We start from the raw sequence: 22,990 nt of genomic DNA on the forward strand, positions 1-22,990 counted from the left end.
AGATTAAAGCAGAGAAAAAGCAAATGTTATGGGAAGCAGAATAAGAGTCAGGACTCAGCCACTGTGTCCAGACTACAAATCATGTTACGTTGATATTTATTCTGTTGTCGGTGAGTCTGTCATATGCCGTGGTCTCATTTATTAGATTTCTGGTAGGTGTGAGAAGGATGCCACCTTGCTTTGCAGGTGGAATAAGAGCCTGTTAACAAGCACGGCACTTGGTTAGGGTTAGGACGACGGCATTGGATAGATGTAGTGTGTTCTTGGTGTATTATTTGGCCTAATGGATTCTTTTCCTTTAAAAGTGATAGAGTTGCCGATAATTTCTCTGTGGATGAATTTGCCAGGTGTGTCCAACAGTATTTGTTTTTCTCTCTCAAAAACATTGTTTAGGCATTTGTCTCTGGATCGTTTTTCAAATTTGGGTAACATTTGTCCTTAGGCTGTGTGTTATTACAGGGGTCTACGCATAGAGAGAGAGATTTCTTGCAGACTACTGGTTCAGGCAGGATTTGGGTTGGTATCTGATATGCTGTGAAGAATCCTAGTTTATCACAGTCTCTCTTCATAAGCCACAATCCCTTGGAGCATTTTGTTTACATATACTCTCCATTCTGGTTAATCTCTGTGGCTGATGATCTCAGTCAGGGCCTGAAATATGTCCCTACAACCCTATCTTTACTGTGGGGGACCTTTCATGGAAGCTTCTATCAGAAGCTGAGGCAGTTAGGAAGAGGCTGTACGCCCCCATCCCTGGTCCCCCGCCTGCCTTCACTTCTCCTCGCTCTCAGCTGCCTTTCCTGGCCTTCCCATGGGGGGCGCGTATAACACTCGGGTTAGGAGCATGCAGACTGGGGTTAGACTGCTCAGGTCCTCCTTCCATTTATCAGCAGTGTGACCTTGGGCAAGATCATTAATATCTTTATGACTCCATTCCTCACCTGAAAAGTGGAGATAATAGTCATGCTTACCAAGTTGTTGTTGTCAGATCCAAATGAGACAGTCTTTGTAGCTGGTTTCTTCTTTCTCCTGCCCTGGGATTCTTACTGCTTCAGAAAGGGGGAGGTAGGCTCTCCACTGTAGAAAAGTCAGGATCTCTAGGCTCAGGCTGTTTTTTCCCAGTGACCTATCTACTTAGATGAAGATTGCTTCAATTCCTAGAGGTTCCTGAGCTGGACATGATTAATCTGTCTCCAAAGCTTATAATTATTTTCAGTATCTCCCTCTGATGTCAATTTAACAGTATTACAGTTCCCCTGAGAGAACCTCTTCCCTCATTGTTTTGGTCAGGGTCCTGGCAGGAGGCAGATGGCATCTTCAAAAAAGTTTTATCTGAAGAGGGTTTAATGAGAGGACTGCTTACAGAGGCAGCCGGAGCTAGAATCATGGAGGAGGGACGATAGGAAAGACAGAGCCGCTGCCCAATATTTGGTGGAGTGGGGAGAGAGCAGGGAATAAATGCCCAGATCTTGTGCTGGTGCTTCCCCCTGGCAGATCCCAGCTGAAAGTCAAAGGGCACAGGGCCCTTCTGAGGCAACCCCTCAGAGGTCAGCCCTCAGGCCATAGAGCTGCTGGAGAAGAGGGGGAGAATGGATTTAGGATAAGGGCACGGGTGAAGCAAATGCAGAAAAGCCAACACACTTTGGTCTCCACCAGGAGCTCAATGACCTGTAGTCTAGGGTCACCCTGGAGAAGCAAAGGCAAAACTCGGACTGTAGAATGAGGAGTGATAATCTTAGCTCTCTCCTTCAGCAGGAGACAGTTTCTATAGCTACGGGAGGCTAGTGGTATGGCCTTTTGGCAACCATCCTTTCTAACAAACGTAATGATAGATCACAGCCAGCCCTTCCTGAGTCTGTGCTGTGTGCTAGAATATGACGTGTGCCATCTCAGGCCTTGACAGCAGTCCTGCAAGGCGGAGAGCTTTCTCCCCCTTTCCTAGTTGATCCTGAGTCTAGAAGGTAAGAAGCTTATCCGAGATAATACCAATAAGAAATGGATGAACCTGGATTTCAACCAAAGTTCCAAAGTCTTTCACCATGATTCCCAAGCCTGGCGGTGCCCGGGAGTCATCATGTTTATCATTTTGCTGTGTTACCTTCCAGACCTTCTGAACAGATACACAAATTTTGCCATGAGGTTTATTTAAGAAAAAAAAATTTTTTTGAAGATTTATTTATTTGAGAGAGCACGTGTGCACACATGAGTTGGGGGAGGGGCAGAGGGAGAGAATCTTCAAGCAGACTCGCTGCTGAGCCTGGAGCCCCATGTGGGGCTTGATCTCACAACCCATGAGATCATGACCTGAGCCAAAACCAAGAGGCAGTTGCTTAACTGACTGAGCTACTCAGATGCCCCAACCATGGGGTCTATTTTTGACATAAATAGAATCAAAAGGTTTTTAAATAAGATGTATCATAGGTGTAGTCTGAGGAAAAAGTTCATGTTTCCTTAACAGATATGAGTGCTTCTAGATAACTGCTGTGTGTCCATAGTATTGTGTTATGTAAACAAGCTTCTGGATGCTGGAAAACAAATCTCCTCATTCTTTAGTAATCAGCCGAGGGCCAGGCCCAGGGGAATGCCTCCATCTCCTCACTCCCACCCACTCTTTCAGGCCCAGAGGTGGCAAGCAGCATGCTTTGGGGCCCTGGAAAAATGAGAAGCAGTGAGGTGAGTGGCTCAGGCTGTGTGGACAGTGTCTGGATGCAGCCCCAGGTAGAGAAACCCCTGGATCCTTTCTGAACAGCCAGACCTGTGTAGTCAGGGTGGATTTCAGCTTTGAACAGCCTTTAACTTATCCTGGATAAGGAAGAAAAGGTTTAGGAGAATGACCAGATACTTCTAACCCTGTGGCATTTATCTTTTTACTTTAGTAGCAGGGAATTTATAAATGCTTTCATTTGAGCTATTGAAAGCTCTGGAAAGCCCCCCAGTCATGTGACTACCTGTCCGCCTCCGGGCACCAGGCCTGTGCCAGTGGCCAACCTCGTGGAAGGGTCTCCTGGGAGGCTGGATGGTCCAGTGAAGGTAAACTAAATCCTCGGGAGGGTAGGGAGCAGATTCTGGTCTGTGTGTGTCTCTGGGCCCGTCCTCTCCCCGGAGCTGCCGTTCCTCACCTGGGAAGTGGGGCCGAGCGTCCCTGGCCAGGCTGGGCAACAGGCCGTGTATGCAGCTGCTTCACTCAGTGCAGAGGGCAGCAGGAATTTTTTTTTTTTTTAAAATATTTTATTTATTTATTTGACAGACAGAGATCACAAGTAGGCAGAGAGGCAGGCAGAGAGAGAGGAAGAAGCAGGCTCCCCGCTGAGCAGAGAGCCCGATGCGGGGCTCGATCCCAGGACCCCGATGCGGGGCTCGATCCCAGGACCCCGGGATCATGACCTGAGCCGAAAGCAGAGGCTTTAACCCACTGAGCCACCCAGGCGCCCTGGCAGCAGGAATTTTTAAAAAATCTTAATTTCACAGCTCTGGGCCTCATTTCCCTTTGACATGGGAAATAAGGATAATTACTGCCCCAAAGAGGCCAGCAAACCATACGTGTGGTGGGATGACACCTGAGAAGTCTTCAGAAGTGAGCCAGAGGGATGTGTAGAGAGAGGCTGTGGGAAGTTGCTTTCTGTACCGAGGGCTTGAGGGTCCTTGGGGAGCAGCTGTCTTGGGGAGACTTTTGGTGTTTGCCCCCTGCCCCGTGCTTTTAGCATGGCAGCGGGAGGCACAGAGGGGGAAGACCTGCAGCCTCCATCAGGAGCGGCCTGGGCCCAACTGCCCTGGGCTTTCCCTGGCAGCCCGCTGTGCGAGCCTGCAGCTGGGCCAGAAGCTCTGTGATTCATCTCCTGTGTGCAGAAGGTTCTGGGGGCCCAGGCCCAGCCTGTTTACCTTGGCCCCACTGCTCCATGCTGGGCTGACCCAAGCCTCGGACTCCTCCCTGTCGTCGGCCTCAGGGTTTCTGCGGGGGGTTGGCAATCCCGATCCCAGGCATACTCGTGCAAGGGCAAGACTCTGTGATCAACCTGCACTCTCTTCTCGTTTTCTCACCAAGGTGGGGGGTAATTAGGAGGAGGAAGGCAAACATATCCCCTCACCTTGGTTACATCAGAGGATACGGGGCAGAGCTGGAGAGCATGTTGATATTTGCCCTGGTATTCAGCTCTCCAGAGCACATTGTGGGAGAACTGGGAACAGGCAGAACTTTACTAACACTTGTTTACTCCCTTGCCCCCTGCCTCCCCGGGGCCCCCCCTTGCCCTGGACGACAGGCACACCCTGTCATCTTCACCAGGCAGCCTCGCTCTGAAACACCGATAGTTTCACATGGGACGATAAACAGGAAGAGTGCTGGGGGAATAAAAATAAGCCTTTGGAAGTCCATGGCAAGCAGGAAAGAGAAAACACAGAAATGTCTGCAGGAGCACACTCTCCTGTTAAGTGGTGGGCTTCCATTCTGGTTTTCTTTTATGTACAAGAGAAGGGGAGAGTTCAAGTGTAGGATGAGAACCCTCAGTTTGCATCAAGCCTGGATAAAGCTCATAGCAGGTGTTTAATAATTGTCCGTTGAATGGATCCTTGAATGAAGGGAGTGAGACTGCAGGTGGGGAGTCATCTGCATCCCAGACATCCATGTCCCATTGGAGTTTAAGAGTCCAGCATTCCCTGCCAAAGGTATCCCATGTGGCAGCTCAAGAAAAACCAAGATGCCAGGGGCCCGTTTGTCAGGTCATGCTGGGCCCCCTCTGTTGGAGATTCAGAGCGAGTGTTAGATTATTAAAGACTTTCAAAAGTTCTGAAATTGTATGTAGGTGTGTATATGTGTAATTTCTATGTATACATATAGGCTCATAATTTCTATGTGTACCTGTACACACATATATTTATGTACCTACGAAAATCCATTTAGCTGCCCACTAGCGTAGACTGAGTCCCTGGTCCGATCTCAGTGTTCCGAAGCCCAAACTTACAAACATTGGCTAATCTTGGCCTCGAGGTTCCTGCCACTGCTAAAGTGTTGAGAAACCAGAAAAAAATATTTAAATGAATTGGTCCACATTTACAAAGTTAGCCCTGCTGTGTCTCAGGCTCTGCTATACTTCTTGGCCTTTTTAAAAAATTCTAGGCTCAGCAGACCCAAGACTACATTTTGCCAGACTTTCTTTGTACTTAACGCTGGTGGGTTTTAAAATAAATGTGGATCATATGTTCTTGTTTCATTTGCACTGATCTGATCACAGTGGAATTCTCCCAGAGCAGTAGGATATCCCCAGGGATTTTGGACTCTTTTTTTTTTTAAACTCAGAAACAAGTGTTTATACTAGGTAGAAAACTAAGAACTTGAGACCTCAATTTTTTGTGACAAGAACTTTTTAGATGCTCAGGAAGTTTCTCTGGTCATTTGTTAGTTCAGGTTGGTGGGAGAACATCATCAGGGCTGTGTAACTCCTTATAAGATGTGACATTTTTCTCTGTTGTCGGTTTTTTTCTAGTCCCGCTGCAGTTGGTGGAGCACTAGTCAGGAATTGGGGCCAGATTCCCAGTAAACAGTAATTAACATTGTGCATGATGGGGTCCTAGGGAGGTTCCAGTTCTCAAGACACATTCGTATTTCATGAATTCTTTTTTTTTTTTTACCTTGAATATATTTTCTTGGAAGACAAAAATAAAAGTTAATTTGTTTTTAAAATTCTTTTGCCTAGCTACAAATTTCAGCAATATTCAGTCTTCCTGAATAGTAGTCTCCTCCTCAAAATCAAAGAAGAGTAGAATATTTAAAAAAAAAAAACATATTAGATCCTTTTTCTCTCTCATTTATATATAAATTTGGCCTCATTTCTGTACTTAGAGTGCCCCAGGATCCTAGCTTTCTTGTCTCCATTAAGTTGTGCATTTTGGATTTTTTTTTTTTTTTAAGATTTTATTTATTTACTTGACAGAGAGAAATCACAAGTAGGCAGAGAGGCAGGCAGAGAGAGAGGAGGAAGCAGGCTCCCTGCCGAGCAGAAAGCCCGATGTGGGGCTCGATCCCAGGACCTGGGATCATGACCTGAGCCGAAGGCAGCGGCTTAACCCACTGAGCCACCCAGGCGCCCCCATTTTGGATTTTAATCGGTGCAGAAAAACAAAAAGAAACCCCTCTAATGACTGGTTTCTTTGAAAGTTTCTCCAGAGAGGTTCAGAGTTTTCTCAGAAACATAAATGTTTATTGAGTGAAACTGGTGTTTTACCAGTTGTTAGAGATACAAAAATGAGTAAGTTATGTGGTATCTCAGGACTCCTACAAGAAACCGATAATCTGCAAGCAGATTTTTTTTCCATTAAAAGGGTTTACATACAGGGGCACCTGGGTAGTTCAGTTGGCGAAATGTTGGACTCTTTTATTTCTGGTTGTGATCTCAAGGTCATGAGATCAAGCCCTGAGTCGGGCTCCACACTCAGTCTGGGGTCTGCTTTGAGATTCTTTGCCTATCCTTCTTCCTCTGTACCTGCCTCCTGCTTATGCTCTTCTCTCTCTCTCTAAGATAATTTAAAATAAAAAAGATTTTCATATGTAATTTTTAAAAAAGATTTTATTTATTTATTTTGAGAGAGGGAGAGTAAGGACAGAGGGGAGGAGCAGAGGCAAGGGAGAAGCAGACTCCCCACGGAGGCAGGAGCCGGACACGGGGCTCCATCCCAGGACTCTGGGATCATTACCTGACCCAGAGGCAGAAGATTAACTGACTGAGCCACCTAGGTCCCTATCATACATAATTTTAAAAAGAGTTTCTATTTATAGAATAATTATTATGTGGCAGGAATGTGCTATACACACACACACACACACACACACACACACACTTTATCTCATTTAATCTTCACAATTTTAAAAAAGTAGATACTGCTACCCTACTTTATGGATGCAGAAACAATAGCTAAGGAGATTAAATGGTTTGGCTAAAGCCATACAACTAGCATTGGGCTTCAGCTCAGCTCTCTCTTCCTGGCTCACCTGCCTGGTGCCTGGTACCATGAAAGGCACTGTTGATGACTCAGTGAGCCGTGGGAAGCGCTCCTGCTGCCGCCTCCTGCACGTTCCCGGAGAGCTAAGTACAAACCTGCCTTATGTGCTCATCCCGTTGGACAGCCATGACTTGTTTAGGGGTCCCACTCGACCGAGACCTTCTTGGAAGCAGGAACCACCTCATGTTCATTTCATATTCCCAGCATGCTGCCTGGCACATTGAAATGATACAGTGGATCTTTGTGGAAGAAAGGAGCTACTCTGATATAGGGCTGCAAGACCCTTCTTCCCAAACCTGTTCTGCAGTTACTGAGGCCTAAGTGTGTCTGCCGATAGAAACGTGGCTCCCTGATGGGAAGGAATTAAAAGCGAACAAACAGGAGCATCTAGTGTGGAAGGACACCTCTTTTCCCATGTTCACAAATGTGAGGCAACTCTCCAGTAGTCTCCATTCATTTAGTTTTTCCTGCTCTGTTTTGGAGGATTATTATAACCTTTTGAAGATTATTATAACCTTTTGAACGTTTTTTTAAAAAATTGATGTATATGGATGTGTGTGGGTATCGGGGGGGCTGCTCCCTAAGTTGGGAGTCTCAGATCCTCACCTACCTTATACTTTCTGCATGTCCCTTTCCTCCTTAGCCACCTCGGACACTGGAAAGATGGTGAGATGGGGAAGGCTTTTCTGTGGTAGCGAAATGGTTTCTTGTGGCTGTTGAACCAACTGTGAGGAGCAAAATCTGAGAAAGAGACGTAGAGTTTAAGATGTTGTGTTCCAGGGGCACCTGGGTGGATAAGTCAGTTAAGCATCTGCCTTCGGCTCAGGTGACAATCCCAGGGTCCTGGGATAGAGCCCTCATCAGGCTCCCTGCTCAGTGGGAAGCCTGCTTCTCCCTCTCCCACGACCCCTGCTTGTGTTCCCTCTCTTGCTGTGTCTCTCTCTCAAATAAATAAATAAAGTCTTAGGGGAAAAAAAAAAAATAGATGTTGTGTTCCGGGGCGCCCGGGTGGTTCAGTCAGTTAAGCGTCTGCCTTCAGCTCAGGGCATGATCCTGGGGTCCAGGCTCTTGGCTTAGTGGGGAGTGTGCTTTTCCGTGTCCCTCTGCCCCTCACCCCCACTCCTGCTTGCACTCTCTCTTTTTCTCTCTCTCGCTCTCAAATAAATAAAATCTTTAAAAAAAAAAAAGTTGCTATGTTCTAGACAGAATCTAAACTAAATATCGTGGGACCACTTAATTAAAAACCTGTGGCCTCCAGCCAGAGATTCTGCAAGTCCCTTGTAGAATTGCTGAAGTACTAGTCTTAAAGAGGAGATGACAGCTGAAATGCTTTTTATTGATTACCTTCTGTGGCGTTCTTTTTGGTCTTATGATGAGGACAGCAATGTCCAGACCACCCATTAGTTAAGTGACAAAATTGGGATTGACACCCAGGCTTGTCAGCACTCTGTAACTCACCCAGTCCTATAGGGCAGAGTTTTAAGATGTTTTGTCATTTCAGTTCCAAACCGGCAATCAAAACTGGCTATTTGCAGCCATGTAGAATACAGAGGGTCCATGAGTTTGGATGATAGGTCTTTATTGTCTCTCACCTCTGGGGAGGTTAGTGGCACGAGCATTTCCACCAACCGTGGATGCAGGCAACAAACCCCAGTGGTATTAGCAATACCGCCCACTTAGCAGAAATCACAGGCGTTTCCATAGTATGTTAGAGTTGTGACATATATCACAAAGGATCACTTATTTCATTGCTCCTTGGAAAGCATGGTGGTTATTGGTTGTATTACTGGTAGGGTTAACATACTGCCATAATCCAGACAGCATATATGGTGGACTAGGGGACTGGGTTAGGTTACAGGAAACTGAACAGATTCCAAAGACATTTAGTATTTAGAATGGATGGAATCCCAATTATACTGCTTCTTCCATCACGCTTCAAAATGTTCCATTTCTAAGTCTCTACTTACTCTTGCTCTTTACCCTGAATAACTCTTTTTGTGACAAAGTCCTACTGATTGTTTAAGATGAAATTCAAGTGAGGTTTTCTCATGCAAAGTCCTTACTTTGTGCCTCCTATGGTCCTAAAGACTGGGCATTCCCCAGTGAGCTGTAAGGAGGGAGTTCTTCCTGGAGCTTTACTGAAGGTCGTGGTCCCTGTCCCACCTCTAATATTTTGGTTGCATGGTTCTTTCATCTCCTGACCAAAGTCAGGTCCTTGAGGGCAACAGTAATATTTGCATTCTTGGATTGTCCAGCAGTCTGGTCTCCAGCACAAATGTCTGGAACTAAGGAGGTGTCCAGTGGATGTTTTTAGGTCCCTCTCTCTTTGTCCCGTTGCATCTGCACAATACCCTTGCCTCTGATCTCCGGAAAGAAGAAAAGCTTGTCTCCAGACACCTTGATCCCAGGTATACCTGTTTAGAAAGAGAACTTAGAAAAATAGAAATGAGTTTATCAGGTATTACTTTTGAGTTGTTTTATGGAATATTTTAAACATATGTCTTAAATTCCACCCGTGAAGGATGTTATCTCTCACTTTAAGTAGCTTCCCTGGTGAGTGATAAACATCACTGATTGAAAGGATTAGAAATTGCTCACTAAAGCTCTTGTGCAAATCACTGACACCCATCGAGGTCAAGCTTCAGAAAGAATTATGAGCTATGCTTTTTTCAGGTAATGAAATGTTAACTCAAGCACAACAAAATACTAGAGGACATTAAGTGCCCGGACCACAGAGGCTGGTATGCCGTGCCCTTTCAAGTATTCATTGTCATTATTCCTGAAGCTTTCTGGAAATAGATGCCTTTGTATTTGGTCTAGGCTCATAATGATTGGTTTGGATTCTTTAACTATCACAGACCTTTACAGTTAGAAGAAATTTAAGAGACTACGAAGTAAAATGTCTTCATTTTATGGTGGAAAAAGCCAAGGCCTAAGTATTAGAAGCAGAGCCAGGGCTTATAATTCCTTGTCCCACACCCACCATTTGAATTATTATTATTATTATTTTTAAAGATATTCATTTATTTTAGCCAGTGAGCAAGCGGTGGGGGTGCTGCAGAGGGGGAGGGAGAGAGAACCTCAAGCCAACTCTGCTCTGAGTGTGGGGTGCAGTGCAGGGCTTGATCTCATGTCCCTGAGATCATGACCTGAGCCAAAACCAGGTCAGACGCTTAACTGACTGAGCCACCCAGGTGCCCCCACTCCAGATTATTTAAAAAGAGATTGTCAAGGCACAACTGGCTATTTTTCACTTTATTCTTCTCTGAATGTTTCATCTTTTTCTTCTTTTACTTTTTATTTTTCCTAAGTTAAACAATGGATCCTTTTTCATGAGGGTTCAGTTCACTCGTGAAAAAGTTAAGAGCAGTGGAGCCAGTGGAGATGGAAGCCCCTCAGATCCAAGGAACAGTTTTTTGTTTTTGTTTTTCTTACTAATTTTGACATGAGGCGTGACCATGCAAAGTCTCTGGACTCCCAAGCTAATGTGTCTTAGATCACACAACTCTTCCTAGTCCTGAAGTCTGGGTGGGGCAAGGTCTAGGTCTTTGTGATTCTCTCTGGAGGCATCTTCTCAGGGCGCCGCAGGCCATCTTACTGACGTGTGCTGAAGAGCTTCTTTCCTTACAGATCTGTTCTCCGCCACCTGACTTAAGCACAGGGGCATCTCGTCCTTCCATTTGCAAATTCCTCTGAGCTTAGAACAGCTCCTTATTAATGTTTTAGTAACATAGGCTTTCTTGAAAAATGGGAGTTAACTTTTCATGCTTGTTTCAAGGGAGAGAATGAATTCTCAGTTTAAATGATGAAACAGAGTATGGGTCAAGTGAGGAAACAGATCATGCTACTTCCTATAAAAAGGAAGCTATCTTTGGTAGAATTCACATCTACCATGAGCCTCAAGAACAAATTCATGTCACCACCTTGTGGTTTATCTAGAATCGGAGAGAAGCACTAAACACAAGGTTATAAACATCAAGATGTCAGCCTTTCCCGAAAAATAAAATAAGATGAAAATTGAGAAAGCGAGCTGAGCCATAAGAGATGCTGAACTCTTGGGAACAAACAGGGTTGGCGGAGGGGAGGTGGGAAGGGGGATGGGGGTCAGGGTGAGGGGCATTAAGGAGGGCACATGATGTCCTGAGCACTGGGTGTTATATCCAACTGATGAGTCACTAAATTCTACTTCTGCAACTAACTTAAAAAAAAGATGTCAGCCCTCCCCAGTGGTAGCACCAAGGATTGCTCATCGGTTCTTTTGTGAAATGGACAGTTTTTTGTTTGTTTGTTTTTTTTTTTAGTTTTATGTGGAATATTATGTGTATTAGTTTACCAGGGCTGCCGTAACAAAGTACCATAGACCAGATAGCTTAACCAACAGAAATTCATTTCCTCATAATTCTGGAGGCCCAAATTCCAAGATTAAGGCATCAACAGAATTGGTTCTTCTAAAACCTCTGTCCTGTTTCTTTACCTGGTATTGCCTCTGGGTGTGTCTGCATCCTGGTCTCTTCTTCTTATAAGGATGGCCATACTGGACTAGGGCCCACTCTTAAGACCTCACTTTAATTTAACTACCTCTTTAAAGACCCTATCTCCAGGGGCACCTGGGTGGCTCAGTGGGTTAAAGCCTCTGCCTTCGGCTCAGGTCATGATCCCGGGGTCCTGGGATCGAGCCCCACATCGGGCTCTCTGCTCAGCGGGGAGCCTGCTTCTCCCTCTCTCTCTGCCTGCCTCTCTGCCTACTTGTGATCTGTGTCTGTCGAATAAATAAATAAAAATTAAAAAAAAAAAAAGACCCTATCTCCAAATACAGTCACATACTGAGGTCCTAGGGATTAAGATGTCAACATAAATTTGGGGACACACAGTTCAACCCCTAACACTATGCAAACACACATTAGAAGTCTTCTCCCTTCACAGATTGACACTATAATCCCATCCTCTGTAGTCTTTGTGGAGCCATCCTTAGCAGTGCCACTTGCTATAGAAACCAGAGTGCATCTGATGCTTCACTACCTCCCTCAGCGGTAGTAAGGAGAAAGGAGCTGGTTATGACTCATAAATCCCTCACAGGGGCACCTGGGTGGCTCAGTCGGTTAAGCGTCAGACTCTTGATTTTGGCTGAAGTCATGATCTCAGGGTCATGGGACTGAGCTCAGTGCAGTCTGCTTGAGACTCTCTCTCTCTCATAAGTTAAATAAATAAAATATATTTTTAAGAAATCCCTCACCTAGCCTTTTTACCTGCTTATCTACAGAATGGCTTGGTGGGTCAGCAAGGAGCAATTTATCCTGCTGGACTGGTTGGCTTCCATGCCAGTTCAAACGTAAATATGTTAGTTCACTAAAGAGGCAATGCAAAGAAGTGCTATGAAGAGATGATTAGTCCCCATTCGGTCATACAGATTAAACAAGAATGTCTGTCACCTTGGCAAAGTTTAAATGATTGAAACCATCTTGTATGGGGAGTGGAGAGTTGGGACTTTGCACACCAGGAGTGTGGGAAGACCCTCCTAGCCCTTGGTGTCAGTTTAAATGTCACACTCTGTAACTCTTAGTCTATCCCCAGGAAATAGCTAGACATGTGTGTGGATGTACCTTGTGGCACTGCTTATATTAGTAAAAGCAAACAAAACCCAAATAGCCAACCAAATAATCAAATAAATGGAATGCTATGCAGTCATAGAAAGTGTCTCAATTAATTATATTTTTAATTAAGGTAAGTTAGAGAATAGAATGTATAATCATTCTGCTACATTGGCCTATATATAGTTTTGCTATATTAGTGTATGTGTGTGCATATGTATATATGTATAGTATAGGTGTATGTGTGTGTGTGTGTGTGTGTGTATATATATATATATATATATATATATATATATATATATATAATCTATGTATATATGTATGTATTTGTGTTTCTAACTATATACAAAAAAGTTTGATAAGATATATCCTAAGCTGCTAATATTGGTTATCTCAGGGACTTTCCTTACTGTGTATATTTCTATGGTATGTATATTATATATAATATAGGTCACTCTAAAAAATCAGAAAAAATAGGAATGAAGATATTTCCATTTCAAAAATGAAATATATTACTGGAGCTATTTTAAAATTTTTTTATGTGTCTGGGGGCAGGCTTATTCGTTGGGGGTGGGCTGTCGAATGCTGGTCTCTTTGCTTTGGGGTAGGGGGCTGGTGTTTCAGATATTGCTGTCATATACTTGTGTTTTGCTTTCACCAACATAACGTTAGTTGCATATTTCTGGCAGGAGGTAGATATGGTGTAATGGAGAGCTACAGTTCCCTGGGTTTGATAGAGTCAAACACCATCTCTCCTACTCTCCTGCTCTGTGATATTCAGCAAATTATTTAATTGCATTGACTTTTAGTTTTTTGACTGTAGAATGGAAATAATAATGGTAATACTGAGCTTGCAAGTTTGTTCAGAGGGTTAAATGAGACTAGGTACATAAAGTTCCTGGTCTATAATAAGGAGTAGCCATTATGATGATAGTCATATGATGTCGTTTTCAGAATTCCCTATATTTAAGAGCTAGGATTCAGTCTGTGGGAAGAAAATTTCTTAAAGTTGTGGAAAAACAGCTGAAACCAAACCCCAAATAAGTTCTATTTTATGTCCTCGGCTGGTTTTTATAAAACACCTTTACAGAAGGGCAGTTTCTTTTATTCTCTCAGATCCTGTTGACTCAGAAGGGTGGGCTCACTCAACATGATTTGTGAAACCACTTGTGTCTTTGGCTTCTTCTTCTTCTTCTTCTTCTTTTTTTTTTTTTTGCATGGAAATCAGAAAGAAAATCTTTCCTGAGAGGAGGTGGGAGGGAAGGTGGGGAGGGAAAGTGGGGAGGGGGGCCAGGGAGCAACCACCGGGAGTTGCTCCCCCTGCCCCTTCAGGATTGGCTTGTCTGTACAAATTGGTTGCCTCAAGCAACACGTTATTAGTTTGAGCCAGAATGTATCCCGGGAGACTTACTGCTTTCCCTTTGCCAAATAATTGTCCTTTTCCCGCAGAGGATGCTGGGATTGTGGGGGCATTTTCCACTTTGGCATATTCCAATCCACTGAGTTCCTTTCACTAAGTGCAATTTGGAAGGCACTGTGTCATTCACTGCATTCAGAAAGCAACCAGTCATGAGCTATTCATATTTACTTTCAACTCCTGGATTTTTTTCCTTCTTCCTTAAACACCTCAGTACTGGTGTCTAAGGAAAGAAGATTATATTATTGATCAAAGTATTCACTGTCCCTCTATGCTGGAGCCCCCCCACCCCCAGCAGTGTGTTCTGCCCCGTTGACATCAGGCTTGGCCAGTGAAATGCAGGTGGAAGTGAGGCTTCTGGCATCAAATTCTAGATGCTTCCACCGCCATTCCTTTTCTCTCTGTCATACTCACCCACATGCCACCCTCAGACCCTGGATTGGGCCCTGTTTTGGTTCTCCTCTGGCTTCTCTTGTCCCCAGTCCCCATCTTCTACAGCACAGTCCCCTATACCCAGGACTCCAGAACCCTTTTCCTAAACAGTCCCGGCCCTGCGTTCCAGCTTCTTCCTGGACCTGTATACCCACGTGCAGCCCGTGCTGCTGGTATGGGCAACTCCAGTCCTCCAGGGGCCGGGAAGAGAGCATGAGTGTGCTGATAGGGGTAGCCTTCACGGTACAGGCTGGGTGGGCTGAGCAGGAGGAGAAGGAAGGGAGCAGGCCTCAGGTAGGACTCCTTCCTGCTACCTAGTGATGTTTCTGTGTGGAGCCCCGAGCTGTCTAACAAGCTGCCATTCCATCTTAGCCTTTCTGGCTTGTTATGAACATATATTCATCGAGGAAGATAGGACATACTTTATTTAATAGTTTTTTTTTTTTTTAAGATTGTATTTATTTATGTGACAGAGAGAGAGCATGAGTTGGGGTGGTGGGAGAGGGAGAAGCAGACTCCCCTGAGCAGGGAACCTAATGTTGGGCTCGATTCCAGGACCCTGGGATCATGACCTGAGCCGAAGGCAGATGCTTAACCAGCTCAGCCACCCAGGCACCCCTATTTAACAGTTTTTAACTTGGTCTCTACTTTTAAATACTGAGACATATGTTAGCCAGCATCCGAATTCTTAGGGCAGTGCCCACCAATGCTCGGGATGAGTCTGATGTTCTAGACAGGGCCTGCTCTTTTGGCTGGGGCCAATTAATGGATGTAATTGGAGAGATAAATCCTTGTAATTGTAAGCCACTGAGATTCTGGGGTTATCTGTTCACCATGGCATAATTTAGATTAAGGTCATTAATTCCAGGATGAAGAGGTGACGTTCATTGAAGGTGTCAAACTTGACCCATTTAAAAATGATATTGGCACAACTTTTGTTGCTAAATGCATGGTAGTGCTACCCAGGAGAGTCTGGAAGAAATCTAAGGAGTTGACTGGAGTTCTCGAAGTGGGTACATACAGGCCCCGTACTTGCCCGATTACTCTTACTGCTGAATTACTAGCATTCAGTGAAATTTGAGGCCCTTTTTTCCAGTAGTGATAGTTTGTGTTATCAATACATCTGCTTTCCTCATTTCCCTTGTAACCCTCCAGATATCGAATTCAGAGTCAGACCTTGGAAAAAAAAAAACTTATAAAATGAGAAAATACAAATGAAGCCCCCAGCATGAAGAATAGTGGATAGTATTTTTATTTTTTTAAAAATGTATCCATTATCTATGAATTTACATTCGAATATACCTAACCTGTCTCCCGTCTTGTACCAAAAAGAATGATTCCAATGAATGGTTTCCAGATGATATCTGCTCAGATTCTATAAAGTACGAGGTACTTACTAGAGTTAAGAATAAGGTCTTTCTGACTCAGAACAAAGAAAAGTCACCTGGACCTCATTAAACAAGTAAAACCATGAACTTGGCCTTAGGAAATCAAATAGAGCAAGCCCCAGATTTCAGTGGCTCTCCATAGTTCTAAGTTTATTTCTCATTCACAGCACTTTGAACACAGGGTGGGAATAGGGACTGTACTCCAGAGTTCCAGGACTCCAGCTACTCTGTGTCCTTAGAGTCTCCTCCAGTCAGGTGGGGGGTCAGGAGGAAGGTGCACAGTCAGCTGGCAGAAATCCAGTCCTGACCACGTTTTCCAGCCAGAGGCTGGAAATTGTGGCCTAACTCTGTGGCCTGAAAGCAGAGAACAGCAATATTCATGGATACAAGAAAGCTCTGCCACAAAAGTTATAGAAATGCATATGATTTTAGGGCCCCTGCTTAGGATCTATATACCATTACCTTTTTTCCCCAGCTTTACTGAGGAATGATGGACATAGACTGCACTAACAATATTTGTAACATACAGTGTGATGCACTTTGACACACGTACATATCTATGACGTCATCACCGTAATTAGGATAACGAGCATATCTGTGGTGCCCAGTTGTTCCTGGTGTCCATTTGTAACCCTCTGTTTCTCGCTCTCTCCCCACCTCCCACCTCAGGCACCCACTCTCTGCTTGTGTACATTTCTTTGTATTTTCAAGAATTTTGTAGAAATGGAATCATATAATAGGCTTCTTTCACTCAGCCTAATTATTTTGGGACTCAGGTCTGTTGCATGTATCAGTAATTCATTCTTTTCTATCGAGTAGCATTCCATTCCATGGGTATACTACAGTCTGTTTTATTTCAAACAAACAAACAAACAAACAAGCAAATGCAACTTTTCAGTATTAAAGGACCTATAGGTCATTCCTTTCTTGATACTTTGCCTGGCAGTCTGAAAAGGCTAACATGCCCAGCCTTCTTTGGGCAGGTCAGAAGGAACAGACCCGAGTGTCTCACACATAACCCTAGTCACAAGAAGAGAAGGACTAGATGGAACAGGTGCAGTGCTTCTCTTGCTTTTGAACTCAGATTGGGTGGACTATGAATCAAGTACTGACCACTTAATGTAGATGGAGCGCTGTGCCCTGTGGCATGGGGAACACAACAGAAACCAGATGGCTAATCCCAGAATTCGAGAGTCCAAGATTGGCACCATCATCTATCTACCTGTTCTCTGGTCCTGGAGCCGCTGTCCATGCTGTGTGCCTGGTTCATGCCAGCATGGGACGGGGCTGCCTGTGGCCCTGTGGTGTCCACATACGTTCTGTGCTTTCCCCTGCCCAACCTTTGACCTCCTTATCCCAACATCCACAGCTCACACTGAGGTTGAACCTTTCTTAGCCTCAGTGTCTCACCTATAGCATGAAGCTGACCATGTGTATCAGGAACTGTTTACTAAATGAAATATTCCTTTCCCTGAATGAAATGAATTATTATTGAAATAAAAATTAATGAAATCTTATAAAGTACTTATTCTCATGCCTAGTGGATAGTTCACATAAAAAATTACATGTTTCCATTCCTTCTGACCTTTCTCTCCCACAGCCCCCCAAACCCTTTTCTGGACTTATCTTACCTTTCCAGTCTGATTTTTTTTTTTTTTTAAGATTTATTTATTTATTTGACAGACAGAAATCACAAGGAGGCAGAGAGGCAGGCAGAGAGAGAGGAGGAAGCAGGCTCCCCGCGGAGCAGAGAGCCCGATGTGGGGCTCGAACCTAGGACCCTGAGATCATGACCTGAGCCGAAGGCAGAGGCTTTAACCCACGGAGCCACCCAGGCGCCCCACCTTTCCAGTCTGATTTTTAACCGCTTCCTCTATCAAATGTGCTCTCCATCCAAACCAAACTCTTTATTGCTCCCCAGGGATATACCCTTTGCTTTCCTCCCTTTGGACCTTGGTTTACGGGGTTCCCTTGCCATGGGCACAAATGGTGTTCCTCTGTCAGGGTCCAGCCCTGCACCTATGGAAACCACCTTCGATTCCTTGTCATGCTCCCCACAGATACACCAACACCCCAAATAGGGAGTCACTTCTCTGCCACAGCAGCTCCACTGTGTCCCTGACCACTCTTAATCTTTATCATATTCATCCCAAACTGACCCACTTGCTGTTCTGTGCCTCAGGGCTCCTTCTCTTGCTGTTCCCTCTGTCTGCAAGAATGTTCTGTAAGACTTGCACACATCTTGCTCCCTTCCTGCATTCAGGTCTCTGCTCGTCTGCCACCTCCTCAGATCACCCCATCGCACTCACGGCCTCCTGCTCCCGACTTCCACTCTCCTTACCCTGCTTGTGTTTCTCCACGGCACGTAACCCCACCTGATGATAGTTGCTTGTTTCTGATGGTTGTGCCCACAGGAACTCCGTGTGTGCAGGGACTTTGTCATGTCACTGGTGTATCACTAGTGCCCAGCACGTAGCAGATGCTTAGTATTTGCTGAACAAGTGAATATTGCCCAGAAGATGACATTCTAGTCGCTATCAGATATGCCTTGGGGACAAGAGCAGTGTCAGTGTCTGATTCATTATTAGATCACCTCAAACACATTGTCTATAAGAACATCAGTAAATATTTGAAAGACAAAGGTCAATACGGAGGAGAAAACTCCCCAAGGCTCACATGACTCAAGTTTGGGTTCAGCCAAAGTTTACTGAGCATCTACTGTGTACCAGGCACCATTGGATACTTTTACATACATTGTCTCATCTGAAGCTCATAGCAGTTCTCCCCTCTTCATACTAACATTCTAATTAGAACCTTGGGAAGGTTCTATGATTTCTTCAATGGCTGCCTCCCTTCCCGTCATGGATGGAGCCCCACCACTTCTTGGCTTAGAGGTCTTGCTCAGCCCTGCCATTGCTGATCATCCTTTGGGGGCCAGAACCCTCTGCCTTGCTCCTTTGGCTTTCATTCATTCACTCACTAATGGATTCCCTCACTCTACCCCGAGCCATCTTGTAGCTTTCAACCCTTGTTGCTAGTGAGAAAGTACTCTTGCCTTCTCTGCCTGTACAGTGTCTTCCTTCTAATTCCTTGTCCTGGGGGATTCTGGCTTCCCCCACTCTCTTTGTAACCCTAATTTCCTGAACCGTGGGAAAACTGACATAATCCCCATTCCTCTGCATTACTTCCATTGCCATTGTTATCCTGCCATCATTCCATACTTTTAGACGAACTGCCAGTGCCTACCTACTGGAATCTGTCTGAGCCATGCATGTCACACTGCTGACTTTGGATATTTCCAGTACGCTGGAGTCATGGTACAGTGAAATGAGCACTGGATGGAGAAGAGTCAGAAGAGCTCATCTGGAGGCCTCACTCTCCAGTTTAGTAGTAATAAGATTTTGGCAAATCATCTTGCGCCTATAAGCCTCTGTGCCTTCATCTGGAACACGGCAATAGTGATACTCACTCTGCCCGACTGCCTCACAGGATTTATCGAGGAATAAAGTGAAGTTTGCAATATCAAGTTACCTTAGAAGCCATGAGCATCATGGACAGTTGCCCTCTTAGCTATTCTGCGGCTTGCCAACGTTGGATCTCATTCACGGCTGAAACGTCTCTGGGTGATTTTCTGGCTTCACGTGCTTTCCAACCCAGGCTGGACCTCAAGGACAGTTTTTTCTTTAATACTCTACCAGTAGCCTTAGAATTCTTTGGCTCCTAGACCTTCCACCATACTCCTTGGACAGTTGTCAGTCCTGGGTAGCCCCTACCAGGTACTCAGAGTCCCTGTGCCGCTGAGCTCTGCTAAAAACCAGAGTCTTGAACTGATCCTTTTGCCTCATCAAGAACCTTGCTCCTTCAAATACCAACCCCCTTGCACATTGTGTATCTCTCTCTCCCCCATTCCTAAATTCTCTCTCCCCTAAATATGATTCGTTAATTCTTACTCTTAACAGAAGCTGTTTTCAATCTTGCTCATCTTGACATTTTTTGAAAGAACTTCCTCGTTTAAGTTTCAAGTGCTAGTGTAAATTTTGGCCGGACCGACTCCATAGTAAACCCAAGAATATTATTTATGAAGCTCGTGGAACACACAGGTGTGGTCTGAAATCCTGGTCTTCCTCCAGTTTAGCTCTTTTTCCCTCCCTGTAGTCTGTCCTGTATCTCCCTTGTAGACGTAGGATTTTTCACATGGCAGCGGGACTAACAGTCCAGCTATGTCTGCAGAACTAAGAGAAAGAACAGCTCTTGAGAAGTGAAACACTCTGTTCTTCACCCAGCCTCTTCCTCCCCTGTGACCTCTGTCTCTTCAGACCATCCCTGCAGAGCTTGCTAGATGGAAACAACAGGAAGTGTGGGGGTAGGAAAAGGCATACTTGGTCAGTTTTTAGGACTAAGACTGATAGCTCATGCTCCCTACCATCTTTTTTTCCTCCTTCCAGTTTGTTCTCTCTTCCTTTTCCCTTGCCTTTCCATTACCACAGAGAGTTGGTTCTTGGAAAGTGTCTTGGAGAGTGTCTCTGGTCGGTGTGGCCACAGGGAAAGGATCCACCATTTTTAGGGCTGACTCTTGTAGTTAAAATTGACAGCAAGTCTTTTGGGGAGTGGGGGGCGGGGGAGGAAGGCATTTTTTTTTCCAGTTTAATTGACAAACAGTTGGCATACATCACTATGTAAGTTTAAGGTGTACGCATGACGGTTTGAGATGTGTATGTTGTGAAATGCTTACTACAATTAGTTCAAAAAGGATCCATCTTCTCATATAAAAGAAAAGGAAGAAGAAAAGAAAACTTGGTCTTTGTGTTGAGAACTCGTGGGATCTGCTCTCTTAGTAACGTCCCTCCCTGTATGTCCTGCAGTGGTGTTAGCTGTCCTCATCGTGTCGTACATTCCATCCTGGGACTTACTTGTTTTACAAGGGAGGCTGCTTGGCAGTGGCAGCTTGTCTTTATTCAGAAGAGCAGCCCGGCTCCCCGTGGAGGCACACCAGTGGCTGTCGGGTGTTTCCAAACTCCTGTTGTGTTTGCTCTTCCCCCATCTTCCCTCGGCGTTCTCTCTGCCTTCTGCCTGTCGGGGCTTCCTTGTACCAGCCTCACTGGTGCTTCCGATCCCTAAACGAAGACACATCCCTCTCTCCTTCCAGATGCCCATGAAAGGCATTTTGGAGGCAGTTGGCAAAGAACTGGAGGCAAAAAGAGAGGAAGCTAGGAAGAGCTCGCTGAAGGCCCAGAGTCCTGGTTGTTGGCCCTTGGAATAATACACAATGGTTGTCCCTGTTTTAGAGGTTCTGGAAACTTGGTGAAGATTCTCATCTTAATGAATTCAGGGCCGGATGATGAACTTAATATGTTATCGAATTCCTTTGTTTTGAAAGCTCTATATAGTGTGTGGTGGGGCTTCAATGGTGTCTTAATATTTAAGTAAATGAAGAGAAGGGGGAAAAAAAAGGGAGACAACGAGCAGTCACTTAGCTGATCTAATATTTCACTCCTGTCTTATAGGTATTTCTTAGATTCAGCTCCTCCAACAGAGAGGAAGTGGGCGTTGGTTTGACAGTTCCGAGTGCCCTAGAGGTGGCATGGTGGCTTATGGAAGGCTGGTTTAACGAACTCTTACACAGACTTTAATGATCAGGATTGTCTTTAGCCTCATTGCCGTGCTTGAACTTCAGCATCTGTTCTGACTGGAGCTCACAGGGGCCGTGTAGCATCTTCCTCACTACAGAGACTGGCTTTAGAACAATTCATGAGAGGCTGTGGACTCTGAGAAGCAAACTGAGTGCTTTGGAGGGGAGGAGGGGAGGGCGTTGGGTGAGCCTGGTGGTGGGTATTAAGGAGGGCACGGATTGCATGGAGCACTGGGTGTGCTGCATAGACAATGAATGCTGGAACACTGAAAAGAAAAGAAAAATGAAAAAAAAAAAAAAAAAGAACAGCCACTGGGACAAACAACCATTTACCGTCTGCTTCCAAGGTGAGGAAAGAGAGGCAATTTCGGAACAGGTATGCAAACCTGAATCTTTTCTCTAGATAGAAATCTGAATTATCACCTGTGGTGACAGAGTGCTCCTCTGCTTTCTAAATGACATACTTTCTGCCAGAAAGGAGAAATCGAACAAAAAAATCTATCCAAAGCTAGAAAGTAAAATCATGTGGCTACTCAGTAGTGTGACCCTGTGGGATGTGAGGAACTGAGCCTCACTGGGGACCTGAGAGGGGCGTTTGCCAGGGTCCCCACAAAGGGGAATTTCTCATGATGGTGGTCACTGCCCAACACCTTGTGTTTCCAAGGATGCACTCACTCTCCGTCCCATGTCATGACGTGAACAAGGTATAACATTACCATCTATCCAGTAGTCCTTTGGCAGCTAACTGCCCAATTTGAACACTGGCTTCCCTACTTATTAGCAGTTTGGCCTTGGATAATACACTTCAGTTTTCTGAGCTTGAGTTTCTTTGTATACAAAATTAGAACCTAGTAACAGTTTCGAGAGCTGTTGTGAAGGTGAACGAAAAGACTGTCTTTAATGCTTATAGAAAAATGCTTGATATAGATGTGTTTAATTAATGTCAGCTCTTCCAATAAAATCATAATAATTTTACTATAGTTACTATTATCTGCATGTCTTGGATCCATAAAGGACAGATGTATCTTTTCCCTATGACAACTTCTTCCCTTTTGGAAAAGAGCCAGACACGCTCAGTCCCAGAAACCATCTACTTGTCAGCCTAGTTCTACGAAAATGACAAAGAAGTTCAAGGCACTGAGGTCAGTTTGATATACTCAGACCCATTTGGAGACCTTAATAATAAAAATATTATAATATCTGAATAATGATGATGTCTTCCCTGGAATTTCTGTCCCCGAAAGAGGGATTTAAGGAATACTTAAAAAAAAAATAACTTTAGTAGGAAAATGATTGGGTTTTCTTTGCTGGATTCAAGGATAGTACTTGCTTATGCTGTACATAAAGTCCTTATTCATTCATTCAGTCAGTCAGTCTGTCATTTATGTGCTAAAATCTTGGACGTTTTTCAAATATGAGTGTGACTTTTTTCAGAATCATTCCAGATCTGTAAGGCCAGGTGGATAATTCTCATTTGTTGGTGGATGGCATCGGGCAGCTAAGCCTATAGCTTGGAGCGCAAGGAGGTCCAGCCTACAAAGCA

The 22,990-nt window shown here is 44.6% G+C and overlaps 1 protein-coding gene across 9 annotated transcripts in view; it reads left to right on the forward strand.

The window, feature by feature from the left end:
- The window catches only part of STON2 (stonin 2), a 155,882-nt gene that overhangs the window by 59,008 nt on the left and 73,884 nt on the right, over positions 1 to 22,990 (forward strand). The window lies entirely within an intron of this gene.

The sequence above is a fragment of the Lutra lutra genome, chromosome 7 (assembly GCF_902655055.1).
Source record: "Lutra lutra chromosome 7, mLutLut1.2, whole genome shotgun sequence".
NCBI lineage: Eukaryota > Metazoa > Chordata > Mammalia > Carnivora > Mustelidae > Lutra > Lutra lutra.